The sequence below is a fragment of the Capra hircus genome, chromosome 14, assembly GCF_001704415.2.
Source record: "Capra hircus breed San Clemente chromosome 14, ASM170441v1, whole genome shotgun sequence".
Lineage (NCBI taxonomy): Eukaryota > Metazoa > Chordata > Mammalia > Artiodactyla > Bovidae > Capra > Capra hircus.
Window position 1 is genome coordinate 20,638,156 of NC_030821.1, and position 20,220 is coordinate 20,658,375.

Below are 20,220 nucleotides of genomic sequence, written 5' to 3' on the forward strand. Positions count from 1 at the left end.
TGGGAGATAATCCGAGAGTTGGTGCCCCGGGGCCTCTACTTCTGTTGTGTTTGTTGAGTCTCAGGTGAAGGTGCCTCGTGTTGAAGAACATGGGTTTGTGGTCAGAGAAGCTTGGTTTCAAGCTGGCCTTGCCGCTTGCTGCTGTAAGGCCCTGGGCAAATCCCTTCCATTCTCTAAGCCTCAGTTTCTCCATTTGTAAACTGGGATCATAACAGTCCCTACAATGCAGAGCTGTTGAAAGGCATAAATGAGATGTCTGTAAAGTCCCTGGGAGGTATAAGTGCCCCTGTCAGTGTTCACCACTATTGTTGTGGTTATCATAATTCTATATATAGAGAAGAAAGTATAAATAGCACTGAGGACTTGGGGGAAAAAAAGTGCAGCCATACTCATGATAAGAAAATTGCAAGCTTGAATACACTGAGATGCTATTCATCACCTTCCAAACTGGCAAAGCCTCGAAAGTCAGCTGAGGCCACTGGGGGAGATGGAAGGAAGCTGGTAGGAGGGTGAACTGGTACAACCACCTCCCTGGAAAGAACACTGGCAAGAGCTAACAGAATCACCAATGAATGTGCCCTTTGGCTCAGCTAAACTACTTGTGGGAACTTCAGCTACAGATACTTTGTCACATGTGCAAAATGATGCCTGTAAAGGTTATTCCTTACGGCGCTTGTAATATCAGAAGCAGCCTGTATATCCACGAGTAGGGGAGTGGTTATATAAATTTTGTGCTATATCTATATAGATGCTTAGTCGCTCAGTCACGTCTGACTCTGTGACCTCGTAGACTCTAGCCCGCCAGGCTCCTCTGTGCATGGAATTTCCCAGGCAAGAATACTGGAGTGGGTTGCCATTCCCTCCTCCAATATCTATACAATGTACAAATAAAGTGAGACATTTTCCTTATGTACTGACTGTTAGGTGGAAAAAGCAAGGTGCAAGATAGGGTGTATAGCAACATCGAGATGTCTTAAAGGACAAAGCAGGAGCAAAAATTTTTATTGTACACTCTTCAGCCTTTTAAACTGCATGAATGCATTATCTGTTTAAAAAGAAAGATGAAGATTCTGATTCTTTAAAACTTAATTATTGGTACTACCGCTCAGTGCCTCTTACTTCTGAGGCAATAACTGGTTCCAGGAATGGTGACTCTCAATAATTGCTCATGTCAGAGGCAAAAGCAATGATAACAAAGATAGCAAGAGTGCAGATGTTCTTTGGTTTCAGTGCTTGAAGGTGAAAGATTAAACTGCAAGTGGATAATAAACAATGCCTGTGGGAATGTATCAGTCTGTGGAGAATGGTCTGAACTTCTTCTAAGGTTTTGGAAACAAAATTTTTCTTTCTAGTTTTTCTAGCATAAAAATAAATAGCATGCATCTGGAAGGTTTGTTTTTTTTTTTTTTTTTTGAATAATAGGATTTCAATTATGCTCTTTTGGAAAAAAGCAAGAAGGAAAGTGTATATACTTTAGTTTTGTTTTCAAATTTCTTTTGCTTTCCGTTTAGCTAGCGATTTTGTGAGAGTGCTTAAGAGCTTAGTGAAGTCAGCCTTCCCAAGGGCATGGCCTCTTCATTTTAAACGTTTCTCTACACGACAGCCCATCTTACTCCTGCCTAACTCTGCTTGCTTCCCCCAACTTCCTTACCACACCTTTTCAAACCTCCTGCATTCCCTGCTAACTCCATCAGTCTAGCTGTTCTGTATCCTACTACCTAAAACTCAAGGGTATAGATGAGTATTGATATTGATCAATTGATTATTTCATTCCATATATACACTTACTGACTTCCTACTATGTGTCTGGCACCATGACAAGTGTTAGAAACTCAGAGAATAAGAAATGATTCTGAAAGTTGTACCAGATTGCTCATAGTCATTTAGGGGGTGGACAGAAGACAGAATTGTAACGTGGTGTAAGAACTACATGGGGGGGGGGGGGAAAGAACTACATGAGGGTCATGTAAGCACCGGGAAGGGGTACCTAACTGAGCTTTAAAAGGAGAAGGGTGTTCAGGAGAGATTCCTGGGGAATTGAAGTCCTAGCAGAGTCTTAAAGGATAAGTGGAAGTTAACCAGGGGGAGGCAGCAAGGACAGGGGCACCTGGAGGGTGAAGGGGGCAAGTCAGAGTTGGGCACTAGAGGTGTAGGGGGGTGACTTCTATGGCTGTGGCGGTGATCCAGTTTTAGCAAGAGCAAAGACTTGAAGGTAAGAAACAAACCCTAGCTCTGTGTATGTTTATTCATTCACTGTAACCAGGGCATGACAACGTCTGCAGCAGGAAGTTGCAGCAGATGATGTTTGGAGAGTTGCAGAAAGGAGGAAGTAACCAACAAGATCACATGCAACAGAGGGCCACACACTGACAGGTCATAGGTGACCTTTACGAAGCAGGATCTCAGGGGTGGTTGGGCCTGAGCCAGGTTCTGGTACTCTGAAGGACAAAAGGGAGTTGAGAAGGTAGGATTCAGATCATCCTTAATGTTTACTGGCCGCCTTCTGTAGGACAAGTTTCTGTGTTAATGCTTTTAATTCTCACAACGACCTGGAGGGAGATAATATCCAGAGCCTTACTTTACAGAAGAGGAAACTGAGGCACAGAAAGTTTAAGCGAAAGGTCGTACAGTTAGAAGTGGCAGACCTGGGAGCTGAAGTCTCGAGAATCCAAACTCCTGGCCACTCAGACGTTGGGATTCCAGAAATGGGGCAGTTGCTATAGAGACGTGACGTGAAGCCATGGTTATTCATTTTTAAATTATTTTTTAAGTCTACCGGAGATTGAGGCATGTTTATAGACTGAAAGGAAAGTGCCTGGAGACGTGGCGAGAGTGATGATTAATGGAGCAAGGTCCAGGAAGATAAGGCCGAACCCTAGATTTGGCAGTATGTCAGCAGTGCTGGGGGCGGGGGAAGGCAGTCAGATGGAAGTTGAAGAGGCAAGGGCTTAAGAGCCTCCAGCGAGCGATGCACGAGAGGTGGGCACAGCCAGGGGTAGATGGAACCAGCTGACCGCAGAGGCATCAGAAAGGGATATAGAGTAGGACCGGATGCAAATCTGTGTTTTGGAAAACAATGTTCAGAAGCTGGTAGACCAAAGGCTTAGAGGACTGCCTGTTCCAGGTAACATGCATGTATTGAACTAGAAACAACACCTTAAACCAACTTCAGCTGAATTCCCGAGAGCAGCCTGACCTTTTCCTTTCCTCAGACCTTCATAGGAGTGGATGCTTAGCCTCAAATTAGTAACTTATTTACAATCTTTATTACCAGCCGAAAAGATGCTGGGTTTGCCATTGGCATTTAGCAATTCTGAGTTACGTTCTGATGAGGACAGCTGCTTGCTCGCCGCATTCACCACCTTGTATCACCTACTGTATACACGTGCTCAGTTTGCTGAAATGCCTCAGCCCCTGGACCTTCAAACAGATGCCCGAGTGAGGCTGGTCCCCTGGGTGGCCTGTCTTAACATCTGTGTCTCAGCCAGGAAGCTTCACAGCTGGGATTTAAATCCATATCTGCTAGACACTGAAATCAAGAGCTCAACCACCATGCAAACACACCTATACCCCCATCCTTCCCCCCATCAGATTTTGTTCTAAAGGATCTTACAGGAACAATAAGATGAAGAGCTTGTAAGATGCTCAGAAAACAGAAGGGATATAGTTGATGTCTTCATTGGTTTTTCTTCAAAATACATAAAATACCTTATTTTTAAATTTTAAGACTTTTTCTACTAAATAAAATTCAAATGCTTATTTCAGATAAATTTAAAAAGGGTGATGCTGGGACTTCCCTGGTGGTCCAGTAGCTAAAACTCCACACTCCCAATGCAAGGGGCCTGGATTCAATCCCTGGTCAGGCAACTAGATCTGGCATGTTGCCACTAAGACCCAGGTAGCCAAATATATATGCATATAATTTTTGAAGGGGTGATTTTACCACACAGAATTAACTGTCACATCCTGACTCTGTTTTCTCCCAGACTTTCTATAGACATACACAGTGTGTATGTGTACATATGTGTGTGTGGATATATTTCTTCACATAAAGAGTATCCATCATAGTGAACATATAAACACATAGAAATATAGTTTCAACACCATTTTTGATGGCTGCCTTGAAATACTTTATAAAGGTTTATCTGTGCCACAATGTGCTTGGGAAGATAAATGATCATGAATAAGAACATCTTGCAATTTTCTTAATAGAAACTGTTCAGATTTTTAAATAATTTGTATTGGGGTGCCATGACTGTTTAACATGAACCTGGCTGATGATGGGAGATGGAGGGTGGTAAGAGAACTGGTTAGGTGCACAGGCTCTCAGAAGCCAGACTGCCTGGGCTTGAATTTGAGCCCCCAGTTCCCCATTTATTAGCCATGTGACCTTAAGCAAGTTGCTTTTTCTCTCTGTGCCTGTTTCCTGATCTGTATATAGGAGAATGATAGTACCTAAATGAGTTAGTTCATTCAAAGTGCTTAGAACAATGCCTGCCTCCTAGTGACATTCAATCCATGTTTGTGTTTTAAAATACATTTGCTTGTATTATGTAAATATTCAAGTGGCTGAGTCATTTTGTCCAAAATACCCAGAGTCAGTTTGACACAGGTGAGGAAGATATAGAAGTGTTTTGGGTTGATGTCAGAGGTGGGAAATGGGAGTCTGTATTTTTACAGAACTTTGCAAGTGAGTGAGTTTTAGGATCAGCTGGGTTCATAATCCACTGACTTGGAACACTGGATACAGATGAACAGAAGTTGGATGGCGGGTGAGGTTAGACTTGGAAGAGTTTGAGATACCGCCCCTACAACCCAGACACAGTAGTCCTTTATCTGTAGTAACGCAGGGTGATATGGTATTTAAAACTGGAACTTTGTCAGCTGAGAATCAGTTGAGATAAAAATGGCCAAAGCCATGAAAAGGTGGAAGAAGCGTGCAAGTAGAATAGGCTTCTTTCTGAAGTTAATCAGTACTTTTTTGAGTAGGGATATTTTTTTCTTCTTTCTGTGCCATCTGGTTTGTATTCAGAGATATATTTTTGTTTATTTAGCATGTGTTGGGCACAGTGCAGTTTTTATGTGTAGTTTTTATGCTTTATTTCATGTAGACTTCCAGGCCAGGGAGTTGTATGAAGTATTGTTCCCATTTCACAAATGACAAAACTAAAATTTGGAGAAGTTAAATAATTTGCACATGGTGCAATATCCATTTCCCCTTTCTTTGATAACACAGTACTAGTTTTATTTGGGGTGGTGAAAAAACTACATTTCCAGTGTCCCTTGTAGCTAGGTGATCAAGTGTCTACCTTCTAGCCAATGAGATGCAAAAGGAAATATTATGTGGCCCTTCTGGGAAGATTCTTTAAAGAGTATTGACTCTGCCATAAGATCCTTCTCTATTCCTTCTTCCTGAAGCCTGAAATGTAGATGTGGAGACAGGAGCCTCAGTAGCTATTTTGCAATTTGAAGATATAAAGCCTGTGTTGGGTGGTGATGGAAAAAGAAGGGACTTTGGTCTCTGATGACTGGAGAACTGCTGTACCCACCCTGGGCTGCCGGTCTTTGACTTATATAAAAGATAAATAAACTCCTGTCTTGTTCAAGTCCCTCTTAACAGACAACATGATGCTAACTATAGTAATAGTCTGTGCTTATACTGTGCTTTATTAAAGCTAACTAAATGCCGGACACTTTTCTAAGTGGTTTGTACATATCGACTCATTTCAATCCTCACAATAACCTTATGATGTAGGGTTGAAACAAAGAGAAGGTCAGGGACTTGCCCAAGGTCACACAGCTGAAAAAGAGCCAGCAAACACACAGCTAATAGGAATCAGACGTGGGAGTAAAACTCAGGTCTATCTCACACCCAAGAGTATAACAATTATACTATTTGGCTCCTTTCATGCTCTTTGTGGTTTTCCTGACCTGAATTTTACCTTCTGCTATTATTCACAAAATAGAGGACTCCCAGCAGACAGCCGTTAAAAGGAGGCCTACAGTTTCTCCAGATGATCAAAACAGCCCCCTTAGGACCCACCTCAGAGACCTAAATCCTGAGGAAAACTTCCATGCTGCTGCTGCTGCTGCTAAGTTGCTTCCGTTGTGGCCGACTCTGTGCAACCCCATAGATGGCAGCCCACCAGGCTCCGCTGTCCCTGGGATTCTCCAAGCAAGAACACTGAAGTGGGTTGCCATTTCCTTCTCCAATGCATGCAAGTGAAAAGTGAAAGTGAAGTCACTCAGTTGTGTCCAACTCCTAGCGACCCCATGGACTGCAGCCTACCAGGCTCCTCTGTCCATGGGATTTTCCAGGCAAGAGTACTGGAGTGGGGTACCATTGCCTTCTCCAAAAGTTCCATAAGAAACGTCAAAAAGCTAACTATTTTGAAAAAGCATTCACGTAATCCTGTTTGCCATTGCTTCCATCACAAAACTGTTTAGCTTTTTAAAAAAATCGAATTGTTGAATGGATGGATCCATTCATCCATCCATTCAACATTCAAGCACCTGCTCTGAGCCAGCCACTCTCCCAGGTGCTGGGACATCGCAGAACTGACTGCAAGGAGAGGGGAGGCCAATAAACCCACAAGAGAATACCAGGTACAAACAGGCGCTGCAAAGGAAAAAAGTGTGCGGGAGAGGGTTTCATTGAGGGAGAGATACCTGAGCTGAGACTTGAAAGTGAGAAGGAAGTTCCTTGAGAGGCGCAGGAAGGGGTCCTGAAGCAATTCCTTGGGGGTTGGAATGGATGTGGCCTGTGGATAGACAGAAACTCCTTGGAACTGGGACATGAAGCTAGGGAGAGAGGCCATGAGGTGAGGTCAGAAAGTCTGATGGGCCAGGTCATGCCAGGCGGGAAAGCCAGGTTTGGGGATTTTATTCTAAGTGATGGAGGAATTTAGGATTCCTAAATTCCAGCCAGGAAAGAGGGTTTTAGGCAGCACAGCAGACATTTGTCACTGGCTAGCCAACATTCAAAGCCCTTCTCATTTTGGGGAATCACGAAACTAATGCAAAGCAGAATCCTAGCTCCAAGGCTTATAGAAGCCAAAGATAAGAGAATGTATTTTTTCTGCTCTCCCTTGGCACACAGAACAAGGCCAAACCATGCTCTTCCTTGGGGCTCTGAATCATGACGTCATGTCTCAAAGATGCAAGGTCAGTTAGAAATTATTCAGGTGACAGTGCTACAGTCAGGAGTGCATGGGGATAAGTGTGTAGGGGCAGCAGAGACCAGCATGTGGTGACCGGTGTCCACTGGCACCTGGATGCCCGTAAGTGTCCTGTGAAAAGGAATCAGGGGCCACATCCTCAACAAACCATTCCAGGAACTTCCTTCATACGTTGCTTTTCGTTCTTCCTCCTGATGCTCTGAGTTGCAGTCACTCTCAGTAAATCCTTCTGTTAAAAGTCAGCCAGTGCTGGGTTCTGTGGTTTGAAAGTGAGCATCTTAGCTAGTACAGCACAGGTGTGATGCAATCTGAAGCCCATTTTCAAAAGATAACTAACTGCTAAGTGGCAAATGGATTAGAAGGGGTATCAGTCAGGGACCAATCAGAAACAGAAATCACACTTGATATTTCAAATAGAGGGGCTTTAATATAAAGAATCGCTTTCACAGGCATTAGAAGGTTGAAAGAAGAAAAGGAAAAGAAAAAAAAAAAAGACTGTAGCAATCGAGGGATTAATAATTGCCAGAAGCAGCTCCGACCTCCTAAGACTGGAGAACAGGTGTGTCACCTGTACAGAGTTGCTTGGCAGAAGGGCTCTAGGGGACTGATGCTTGCATCTCTGAAGGAAACACTACCTTGCTCAGATCTCTGAGGGGGTGCTGTCTGATTGGGGGCTTCCATGAAAGAGACCTCCACCAGGGACACAGCTCTGCAGGTAAGGGAGTGTGGCATGACTACTACTGGCAGCTGTGGGTGCTGGGCCCAGTTGGGGTCCTGGGTGCAGTTGGGGTGCTGGGCGTAGTTGAAGTCTCTAGAAGCAGAAGCCAATTATATGCTGCTGTGGAGCAACCTTGAAAAGCAGGAAGTGAAAAACAAGAAGAGTCTCTTCTCTTTACCCTCCACTTTTCTTTCTCTATTTAATGCCTCACACTGAAGCTAAGGGAGAAGGAAATGGCAACCCACTCCAGTATTCTTGTCTAGAGAATCCTGTGGACGGAGGAGCCTGGTGGACTGCTGACCATAGGGTCACATAGAGTTGCACACGACTGAAGCAGCTTAGCATGCATGCATGCTATTGGAGAAGGCAATGGTAACCCACTCCAGTATCCTTGCCTGGAGAATCCCAGGGACAGAGGAGCCTGGTGGGCTGCCATCTATGGGGTCCCACAGAGTCGGACAGGACTGAAGTGACTTAGCAGCAGAAGCAGCAGAACCTAACAGGAAGCCAGTTTAGCTGGGAGGTGGGGAGATTTCCTTTGCATCATTCCAAACCCATATTACAGAGAAGAGCTTATCCTGGAAAACGTGAAAGAAGTGTTAGTCGTCCAGTCCCAACTCTTTGTGACCCCATGGACTGCAGCCTGCCAGGCTCCTCTTTCCATGGGATTCTCCAAGCAAGAATGCTGGAGTGGGTTGCCGTTCTCTTCTCCAGGGGATCTTCCCAACCCAGGGATCGAACCCTGGTCTCTTGCATTGCAGGCAGATTCTTTACTGTCTGAGCCACCAGGGTATCCTGGAAACCAGGAGAAATATCCAGCACAGGAGCATCAAGCCCAGTTAGAAGGTCACTGCAGTCACCCAGGAGAGAGAGGACGGCGCCATGGACTAGCACACCGGCGGTGAAGATGGAAGAAACAGGGCAAAAAGACAGCACCCGCTGGAGCAGAGCTGCAGCTCCCGGTGTGATACTTGGTGTCACAAACGGATCTACCAATCTATCGCAGGCTCAGTTCCCCTGGCCAGTGGACGCCTGGGCAGCTCGGGCGTGTAACACCTCGCGCCGCTGTCAGCACACAGCTCCCACTCCGGCGTGCAGGAGCGCATGCGCAGGCTTGTCTTCACTGCCCTAGAGGAGACTGCCCTAAAGAAGCCGGCAGAGATCCTGACTGCCTGCCCTGGCTGGAGCAGCCCAAGAATATGACATCTGCACTGTACTCGGGCCCTCACCCTAACCCAAGGAAGAAGTGACCCGGTATTTGAGGAAGTTCAATTTGGTTCCAAATAGGAAAAGGAGTACTTCAAGGCTGTACATTGTCACCCTGCTTGTTTAACTTATATGCAGAATACATCATGAGAAACGCGGGGCTGGAGGAAGCAGAAGCTGGAATCAAGATTGCCGGGAGGAATATCAATAACCTCAGATATGCAGATGACACCACCCATAAGGCAGAAAGTGAAGAAGAACTAAAGAGCCTCTTGATGAAAGTGAAAGAGGAGAGTGAAAAAGTTGGCTTAAAGCTCAACATTCAGAAAACTAAGATCATGGCATCTGGTCCCATCACTTCATGGGAAATAGATGGGGAAACAGTGGAAACAGTGGCTGACTTTATTTTTCTGGGCTCCAAAATCACTGCAGATGGTGACTGCAGCCATGAAATTAAAAGACACTTACTCCTTGGAAGGAAAGTTATGACCAACCTAGACAGCATATTAAAAAGCAGAGACATTACTTTGCCAACAATGGTCCCTCTAGTCAAGGCTATGGTTTTTCCAGTAGTCACGTATGGATGTGAGAGTTGGACTGTAAAGAAAGCTGGGCACCAAAGAATTGATGCTTTTGAACTGTGGTGCTAGAGAAGACTCTTGAGAGTCTCTTGGACTGCAAGGAGATCCAACCAGTTGGATCTCATTTTAAAGGAGATCAGTCCTGGATGTTCATTGCAGGGACTGATGTTGAAGCTGAAACTCCAATACTTTGGCCACCTGATGGAGAGAGCTGACTCATTTGAAAAGACCCTGATGCTGGGAAAGATTGAGGGCAGGAGGAGAAGGGGATGACAGAGGATGAGATGGTTGAATGGCATCACCGACACAATGGACATGGGTTTGGGTGGATTCTGGGAGTTGGTGATGGACAGGGAGACCGGCTGCGGTTCATGGGGTTGCAAAGAGTCAGACATGACTGAGTGACTGAACTGAACTGAACTGAATTACTCAAATGAGTACTGTTCTCAGTTGCTTTGATATATGTGAATATTAGCCAGATCCAGAAACAGCACGTGCTCCATCTCTAAGCAGCATACCCTCCTTTCAGTGGGCAGTTCGGTCTTCCCTCTGTGTGTGTTAGTCACTCAGTCGTGTCGGACTCTGCAACCTCATGGTCTGCAGCCCTCCAGGCTCCCCTGTCCAGGGAATTCTCCAGGCAAGGATACCAGAGTGGGTTGCCATTTCATTCTACAGGTCTTCTCTCTACATTAGGACAGTTTCTGGAGCGACAAACACGTGTTCATATTAAAGCAGTCATTATGATGTTAAATGAGAAAACAAATGACGAGAAGTTGATTTGAGATTAGAATGAAAATGGACAAGAATTTCCTCTGAGAGCTTAGATATGAATTTAATATTTATGTTATCTGTACAGCTCCTAGATGTCTGATCTTTGGCAGCAGTAAGAGCTCAATAAGGGATGGAGAAGCATGCAGAGATTCAAGCCCAGAGAGGCTGTTAGAATGCTTAGACCTGACAGGGTAGGGAGAGAGCTGCAGTCAAGGATGAGGAGACGCAAGCGGGAGCTAAGCTGCAAGGAAGAAACAGGTAGAGGGGGATAAAAGGCCTGCCCAGTCTTTCCACTTACTCACAATCTCCTGCCGGACCTCCCAACCAGAAACCAAAGCATCAAGGAGTCCAGATACCGCAGCAGTTGGAGATCAGCCTGCCAGGCACACAGCCTGCCCGGCAAGAGGGGCAAACAGAGAATATGCAACACATACATTAGAGACAATGAATTTTTTCTCTACTTACTTCATTATATTTGTACAGCCTTGAACTATCTAAGGTAGTTTCATATCAATTATTTCTTTTTATACTCAAAAATGCTGTGACGATTACTTTTAAGTGTCAACTTGACTACCTCACAGGGTGCCCAGATATTTGGTCAAACTTTGGGTGCTGCTGTGAGGGTGTTTCTGAATGAAATCAACATTTGAATCCATAAAGTAAGTAAAGCAGACTGCCCTCCCTAATGTGGGTGGGCCTCTTTTAATCCGAGAAAGGCCTCAACAGAACAAAAATGATTGACTCTCCCTCAAATAAGAGGGAACCTGACTGCCTTGGACATGAACATGAGTTTTTTCCCTGCATTTGGACTTGAATTGAGATTTTAGCTCTTCTTGAGCCTTGAACCTACTGGCTTTTGGACTAGAAATGCACCATCAGCTGTTTCTGGGTCCTCAGCTTGCTGACTGTAGACCTGGACAGTGATCAGCCTCCATGATTGTATAAGCCAATTCTTTGTAATAACTAAATCTCTCTCTCTCTCTCTCTTTATACTCTTACTGGCTTTGTTTCTCTGGAGAATCCTGGCTAATTCAAGTGCCTTTTGATGTAAGCAGGGCAAGTATTATCTTCAGAAAAAAGCAAATACAACATTTTGGAAGCCTCAGGACACAAATTAAAATACATTAGGTTGGCCTAAAAGTTCATTTGGGTTTTTCTGTAATATGTTCTGGAAAAATGCAAACAAATTTTTTGGCCAACCCAATAGGGCTTAGCTCCCCTTCTTTTGCTATGCCTATTTAAACTGTGCTTACTCTGTTTATCAAACTCTCAATAGAGGCAAAGGTTTTATACTTCTTTCTAAGACCGCATCTACTCAATCACCCAAGTAAAACCTTGAAACTCCCTTACTCTCATTTCCACGTCCAAAATTATGGCCAAACTTTCCAAATATCTCTTTAATCTACTCTCTTCCACATTTCCCCACAATTTATGCCATCCCCTTTTCTTCCTTGGAGTAATTATGTATTTGTAATTCTGCTAAATTGCACACTGTGTGATTGTTCATGAGATTTGTCTCCTACACTGAGTTCAGGTCCACAACCAACTGTTGTGGTTCCAGCTCTCGCCACACACAGAAGTCTCAAAATATTTGCTGTTGGGTTAACTGGTCTTCCTGTCAAATCTCTTACTCTCTCTAATCATACTGCCAAGAGTGAACTTTTAATATGCAAATCTGATCTTTTCACTTTTCTGTCTAAAAGCTCCCTTTGGTTTAGCAGGAGTTACAGTTACGAACTAGAGGCCTGTGACCTCATCTAAGGATGTTTTGTTTTAGCTCCCGCAATGGTTTTTTTTTTTTTTTACATAATTGCCAACTTAAGAAAACATCTGATAAAATCTGATAAAAATCAGAAATTCCAGCTCTTCCCAACAAGATTTGGCAGCCAGGGTAAGTTTCAGTGTCTTATGCTGATTTCTAGGGCCTTCCAACAGTCTCACCCTGCCTGCAGCTCCTCCTTCAGTGCCTCCTGGGCTCCAGATTCATGCAGACTGTTTACAGGAGATGATGTGCCTTCTTTCCTCTGTGATTTTGTCCTGGGAAATCTCTAAGGCCCTTCTGACCAACGTCCACACCTCCTCATCCACTGTTGGACTCTTATTCAGCCTACAAGACCCCACTTGGCTCACCTCCTCTGGGAATGCTTTCTCCCTGACAGTAGTCATTCCTCCTTAAAGTACAACTCACTTCATTTTGGAATTATTTGTAACCTGTATGACCCCTTCCACCAGATTAAAGTGCCGATATAATCACATCTCTCCTGAGCATTAAATAAATAGCTCACAGCCTCCCTTCCCCAATTGCTGGGAACCCCTGTCACCCACATTCGAGAAATACAACTGGAAAACCTCATCAGTGCCATGGTACACCCCTGTTTTCCACTGTGACCGATTCTGTTACTCTACAGGGTGGATAGTGAAAGCTGATTTTGTAAAATAGTGTGTGTTTGTCTACTACAGAGATGACAGTCTTGCAGGTTAGTATTCGTCACTGGCCACATAGTCCTCTGGGACAAGATGACTTCATTCCTTCAGTGTTGTTTCAGATAGAAGTGTAGCTCTTTAACTTACAATCTTGTGCTCACTCTTTCTCTCAAAGCCCACCTTCCCTACCAGGCTGGCTGGGACATCAGGGTCCGCCCAGGGACTCCCCATTTACTCCTGGTAATTTCCTCTCTGAGACCTTTTCCTCCTCTTTCACCAGCAGACCTCAGTAAAGATCATCCCATTTATCAGAGAGGTTATAATAGCATTGAACTTCACAAAGGAGAGGGCCCTAGTCTCTATGCTTCTCCTCCCAGGAGGCTCCTTATCTCCTATGCAAAAATATCCTCTTTCTCCACAGCAGACCAGCTCTATACACTGTGACACTTGAGAGGGCCAGGCTTCCTCATGCTACAAAGAATATTCTATACAGGACTTCCCTAATGGTACAGTGGATAAGAATCTGCCTGCTAATGTAGGAGACACAGATTCAATCCCTGGTCTGGGATGATTCCATATGCAGGGGAGTGACTAAAATTGTGTGTCACAACTACTGAACCTATGCTTTAGAGCCCATGTGTTGCAACTACTGAGCTTGTGTGCCCAACCTAGAACCTGTGCTCCTCAACAAGAGAAACCACCACACTGAGAAACCCACGCACTACAGCAAAGAGTAGAACCCACTTGCCACAGCTAGAGAAAACCCAAGCTCAGCAGCAAAGATTCAGTGCAGTCAAAATAAATACATAAATACAAATTAAAAAAAAAACTTTTTTAAGAATATTCTATAAATTTCTTTCTGCAGAGCAAAGGGTACTTTCTTTCTTACATTTACGCAGTGTGGAGAAACCATCCAGGTGATTCTTCTCCAAATAAAGACTTGCTCCAAGGTGACTGGAAAGCAGGCTCTGGAAACTTTGTGACCATGATTGCTTTTTCTGGGTAGAATTTTCTAAGTTTCACCTTCCCTGTAAAATAGACTCAGAAATGGAGATTTGCAGGTAGAGTTTTTTTGGAGAGGGTTCTCAGGAACAAGGTCTATAGGGGAGTGAGCAAAACAAGACTTGGGCAAAAGAAGGAGTTGAATTGTGATGCAATTGCACCAGAGGCCTCAGCTGATCCCACCAGGACCTGAGAGCCGGGGTGACCCTTCAGTGCCCATCTCCAGTGGAGGTGAAGAAGCTGACCATTGTACCCTCTCAATGCTCAGTCATTAACCAGTCATGGAGTGTAGACTACCCAACTCTGGCGGACATAACCTTGGAAGAAGCAGTTCCCATCAGCCAAGGGCAGTTCCTGAGGGTAGACTCATCTGTGAGCCTTTAAAATGAACACACTCCCTATACATGGGGGCAAGTGTCTCAGTCTCAGAGGGGGGATCTGCTGGTGCCCTGGCAGGGTCTTCTCTACACCTGTCTGGGCGCAATCAACGTATCACTCTGCTCCTTCCCTGTACTCTAAGCACCTTGGGGGCAGAAACAATGAGTACACTCCACTGGTAACCATCAGATAAATCAATAAATGCATACATGAAAGAGTAAATATAAGCCCAATGACTCTGCAATAAATTATGGGTTGCATTTATGTATAACTTTGCATATATGCAAAATATTCTGCTAAAAATATATGTTATAAATATGTAAGTGCCGCAAGCAATCATTTTTTACAAAATCTGTCATCAAAATGAATTAATAATGTAGTGGGCACAAACTAGGAGCATGACCCTGCATTAGTCAACCTTCCTAGAATGCATCTGCCTACATAATAGACCTATTTAAAGGTTTCAGAGCTGGCATTTTAATTCATTTCTTAAATTACTTTTTAAACCTTCTAGTTTGTTAGATAAATATCCACTCACCATGCCTAAAACCTGTTTTCATGATACAGAGTTTCCAAAGTTTATTGAGTATTTTATCCTTGCTATCAAATTTTTTGATCTTGGCTGTTTTTGCATCTCTTCTAATGTTTGTAATTTTCTTGCCAGTAGTCCAGTTTCTCATGGACATTTGTTGTTTTAACTCTCCAGAATATATAGCAGCTCCTTGCTTCTGGGATAAACTCCACCAAATACCCATCTGACTCTAGTGAATGGGAGCCGACAATCATAGAACCCTGCCCCTAGGCCACAGTAATCGGCTCAGGGTTGAGCACATGACTCAAGCTGAACCAATCATAGTTCTTCCCTGGGAATATTTTTTGCTGTGGGGATGGGGAAAGGGAAAGAATCTGGGAAAGAAGAGAGGTTGTCCCTCTTTGCTTGTGAAGTTGGTTGATAAACTGGGATCACAGGGCTACCAGAGGCCAACACAAACGTGATGAAGGAACCTTCCTTCAATAGGGGAAATGACATCAACCAAAGGATATAAACAGGGTGAAAGGTGGAGAGTCCTAAGACCTTTCAAATCCTTGGTTCCAGGAACTGAAATTTCAGAGACTCTCTGTTTCCTAAGCTCCACAGCTTAGCTCATCCTTCATCCTAAGAGACATCTCAGCCAGCTGCCAAAAATCTCCCTTTTAGCTTAAGCTCGTTTAAGTTGTTTTTTTATCATTTCCGACTCCAGAGAGTTCTCTCCACCCTCTCCACCTCCTCTTCCCACACACATTTGCTAGGATCACTTTGTAGAATTCATTGTTTTTATGTGCTGTGCTTACTCACTCAGTCATGTCCAGCTCTTTGCGACCCCATGGACTGTAGCCTGCCAGGCTCCTCTGTCCATGGGGATTCTCTAGGCAAGAATACTGGCGTGGGTTGCCATGTCTTCCTCCAGGGGATCTTTCCGACCCAGGGATCGAATCCAGGTCTCCTGCATTGCAGACAGATTCATTGTTTTATAGGTTAATCTGAATACTAACCTTGTAAACCTTGAGTTGTCAAGGAAGGCCACCTATACCAGATGATAGGTGGTAGAGATAAGAGCATCAGCTCAAGAGCCTCAGGTTCATATCCTACCTTCATCATCAACCAGCTAAGTGACTTTGGGTAGGGCATCTAAACTGTCTGTGCCTTAGCTTCTCATCTGTACGATCAACAAAACAATTAAAGGGTCATTGTGCACCTTAAATGGGATTGAGTGAGTGAGTGAAGTCGCTCAGTCGTATCCGACTCTTTGCGACTCCATCGACTGTAGCCCGCCAGGCTACACCATCCATGGAATTTTCTAGGCAAGAGTTCTAGAGTGAGGTGCCATTTCCTTCTCCAGGGGACCTTCCCGACTAGGGGATCGAAGCCCAGGTCTCCCGCATTGCAGGCAGACGTTTTACCATCTGAGCCACCAGGGAATCCCTAAATGGGATTACATCTTTTAAAATAGGATTATTATCTTGAAAGCCCTAGGACAGCCTGGAGGATATTAATAACAAAAACTGAAAAAATATAGCTATTATGGCCTTTTTTCTCTCTCTTGTCGTTAATGTCTCCCATAGCACAATCACCCTGTGGGATTCAGTACATACTGATTCAATTCATAACTTCATATTTCTTTCATTTTTACTTTCAGATTGTTAAAAAAAAGTTTATCGTTGACATTTCAAAGCCTTTCTGTTGGACCACACGCTACATCTTTTTCTTTTTGCCAATGATTCAATGCTGACTTTTGTTCTTTGATATTTTTTTGTTCTCAGGTTTTTTTTTTTTTTTGGTTGTTGTTTTTAACAATATCTCTTATTGCTACCCCCCAACAGCATTCTGCTCTGTCCATATAAAATGCTTCTTATTATACCCACACACTGGAATATTCCTACTACAAGGAGCAATTTGCTGTATGTTTATTTTCTTTGGAATCGCCTCTCTTTTATAGAAGCAGGGTTACTTATCGACCTCCGATGGAGCTCTTCCTGGTTTGGTTAGGGCATGCTGCAAACTGCTGCTGTCATCACAAGGCCCTGTAATAAATGCTTTTTTTGGCCAGGACACAAACCACAGTCAAAATGGTCTTCCTGAGTTCTGAAGGTCAAGCAATTAGGATTTTCTCAGGCTTTTAGAAGAGTAGAAGCAAGCCTTTTCCTCGGAGAGCATCTGTCAGTCAGTCTTTAGGTGCGTCCTGGACTTAGAGTTGGTGGCACCCGGGGTCTCCATCCTGGCTCTGTGACCTCCTGCCAGGGTAGCCAACCTCTAGGAGCCTCGACTTCCTCATGTGTAACATGAGTTTACAGCAGAATTACCTTAACTTTGTGTGACAGTTGAAAGAGTTTGGCAGCTTGTGAATTGCAAGGTGCTACATAAATAGGAGATTCTATTAATGCAAATGTTGGTAAGAATCCATCACAGATATGAAGCACGGGTTGGTTCTCTTTCATTTTCTTTGCACAGTGCTGTGGTGAAGAGCCACACTGAGGGTCTTCCTGAGGAAGACAGACAAAGTCAGGTGCCTGCATCCCCAGTCCTTTTGGAAGTTCCAGAGAAAAGACACATCGAGGAATCACCTCAGATTGTGAACAGTTGTAAAAGAGGGTTTAGAAGGAGTGTAGAATAACCCAGGTTATACCCTCTTCAGTGGGCCTTCCCTGATCCCACCTTCAGTATCGTCATTCCTGGACTCCCGTCCTCGCCTAGCCAGGCCTGGTAGGGTTATTTGGAAACTCTCATTCCCCGTGTGGCTCAAGTGAGACAGAGTTTTCTAGTGCTAGCCTCCAGCCCCACACCTTTCCCCTCTGTTCAGTTGCTGTATAGGCTCAGATTTTCCCCGCCTGCAAAGTGGGGATAGTTAAATCCATAGCACAGGCCTCGACAGGACACTGTGGGAACACAGAGAGGTGACTCACACTGCCTGGAGAAGTGGAGACAACTTTACAGGGGAGCTAATTTTAGAGCTAAATCCTAGAGGCGAAGGAGGTGTGGCCCCCAGGTATAAGATTAGGAAGGAACCCCATTTCCAGCCCCCGCATAGAGGGAACAGCAGTGCCTTTGACAAAGGCATGAAGAAGCTTGCTCCCTTCAGAAAGCAGCAGGTAGCTGATCATGGCTGGAGTAAGGGCTGCTTGGGCGGGCCTCGCAGTGGTAAGCTGATGGCTGAGTAATGGTCCACTGGAGTCCCATTTGGGCCCACCTGCAACCCTTCCACCCCCATAACTTCTCCTGAAGCTGGTAAGAGGCATCACTCTTCCATCCCAAAGAATAGCTGATTTTGTCTTAAGCTCTTTCAGACAACCTTTGATAGGAGTTAAAAAACACCTTTTGAGGTGAGTTTCCTGATCAGTCCTTTGAAGCATTGTAGTAGCTTCATCTCCTCCATCTCTTTTAACCTCAGCATCTAGCATGAGCCCTCCTGTAGTCTGCCTCTCTGGGGACAGAGATCCTCTTGTGCAGATGAGACTCTGGTGGCTTGCTGTGACAGCCCAAGTTGCCAAGGTCAGAATTCAGATCAGGGTTTTGGTCCTCTACTACCATGTACTGGCTGGAAAGGAGCCAGCTATTTCTCCCTGCCTCAGTTTTCACATTGGTTAAAGCGCTTCTGTGAGAAATAGAGCATGTGTGGGCTTCTCTGTCTTTCTCAGTGATCTTATCTTAATGAAAGACATCACTATTCACTCAATGACTAAGACCAGAAACCAGGGGTTGTTCTTCCGTCTTCCTTCTTGCTAATACCCACCAACAGGCCCTGTCAGTTTTGCCTCCAATTCTGCCTCCTTAGTCCCAGTAGATATCACCCCTCATTTGACTATTAGACTTTTGTTGTAGTCTCCCAATTGTTTTTCTTGATCTCGGGTAGCCTGGGCTTGCAATGGCTTGGAGCGGGGTTTGAGTTCCCAGCCAGAAATTAAGGGTGGGTCAAGGTGGTGAAACCACCAGATTCTAGCCACTAGACCAGTGATCAGTGACAAGGGCCCTGGGCCTTCAGCTTTGCAGAAAAGAGTTCCCACAAAGACGGAAAGCAGTGAGGTGAGTAATGCATTTATTGGGAGGAAGAGAGAACAGTACTTGGGAATAGACACACAGGCAGACTCAGAAGGAGGGTCTCTGAGTCACGCCCTCATGGCAGTTTGCATCGCTTTTATGGGTTGTTTTCTCCAGATTTCCTTTGGCCAGTCATTTTGGTTTGCCTGGTTCACAATCCCTATTTGGTATATCTCAGGATCCTCCCATGTGTGCGCAGGCATCTCTTAGCCAAGATGGGTTTTACTGAAAAGGTGTCTGGGTAGAACATCACTTGCCATAACTCCCCTTTGGCCTCCAAGGAGCCTTTCTGCACACGTGTGGCTGGGGAGGTCTCTCATCTTCGAAAATGAGAAATATATGTTCTGGGCAGGAGCCAGCCACCTTGCATTAATTGCCCGGCTATTCTTGTCTTGGAATTTCAGTCAATAAAGAGTGAATCTCCAATTGCTTTACCCCGGGGTGGGTGGGGGCATCTACCCCCTGCCTCATCCTTCCATTTATAACCTATACCAGATAGCTAGGGCAATTGTTTCAAAATGTCTATCAGGGGAGTTCCCTGACAGTCCAGTGGGTAGGACTCCGTCCTTCCACTACAGGGAGCACAGGTTTGATTCCTGGTTGGGGAACTAAGATCCCACAAGTTGTAGAAAAAGAAATTAAGCAGATATATCACACTGCAGCTGAAGACTCTCCAGCGGTCTCCATCTCATTTTTAGTAAACTCCAAATTCCTTATCTTGGCCCCGAGGCTCTGTGTGAGTTGGCCTTTGCCTTCCTGTGCCCCATTCTCAGCATGACTATCCACCCCTACTAGTCTTTGGATCATTCCTAGAACATGCCCAGTGCCAATTTCTTTCAAGCCTTGAGAACTTGATTCTTCCCATTCCCTCCGCCTGAAATACATTTCCCCTGGATTTTCACGTATCCGGTTCCTTCTGACTGAAATGTGCCTTCTTTGGGTGGTCTATCTTGTCCTCTTATCTAGGATAGATCCCTGCATCTTTCTCCATCATGGGACTCCTTTCTTCATAGGTTAATCACAGCTTCTCATTACTGATTTATTTACTTGCTGTCTCAGATCAGGCTCCCTTGGAATAGATCCTGAGAAGAGGGTTCAAGTGCAATGATTTATTAAAGAAATGCTCCCAGGGAAACAAGTAAGGGTGTGGGGGAAGCAGAACAGGGGTGAGGAAGAAGGGAAATAAAGATGGGATTTCCATAAGGTAAAGTCCCAAAGATTTCAAATAAGGAAAAGTCCCAGCCTCAACCTGGTTCCATAGGAGAGCCCTCCAGTGCAGGTCTTGCTCTAAGGTTACCCCAACTTGAAGCAAATGAGCAGTATGTTCATATATCCATTCCAATCAGTCATTGGCTAAGGGCAACTGGGGTTGGGGTCAACTCCGAACCA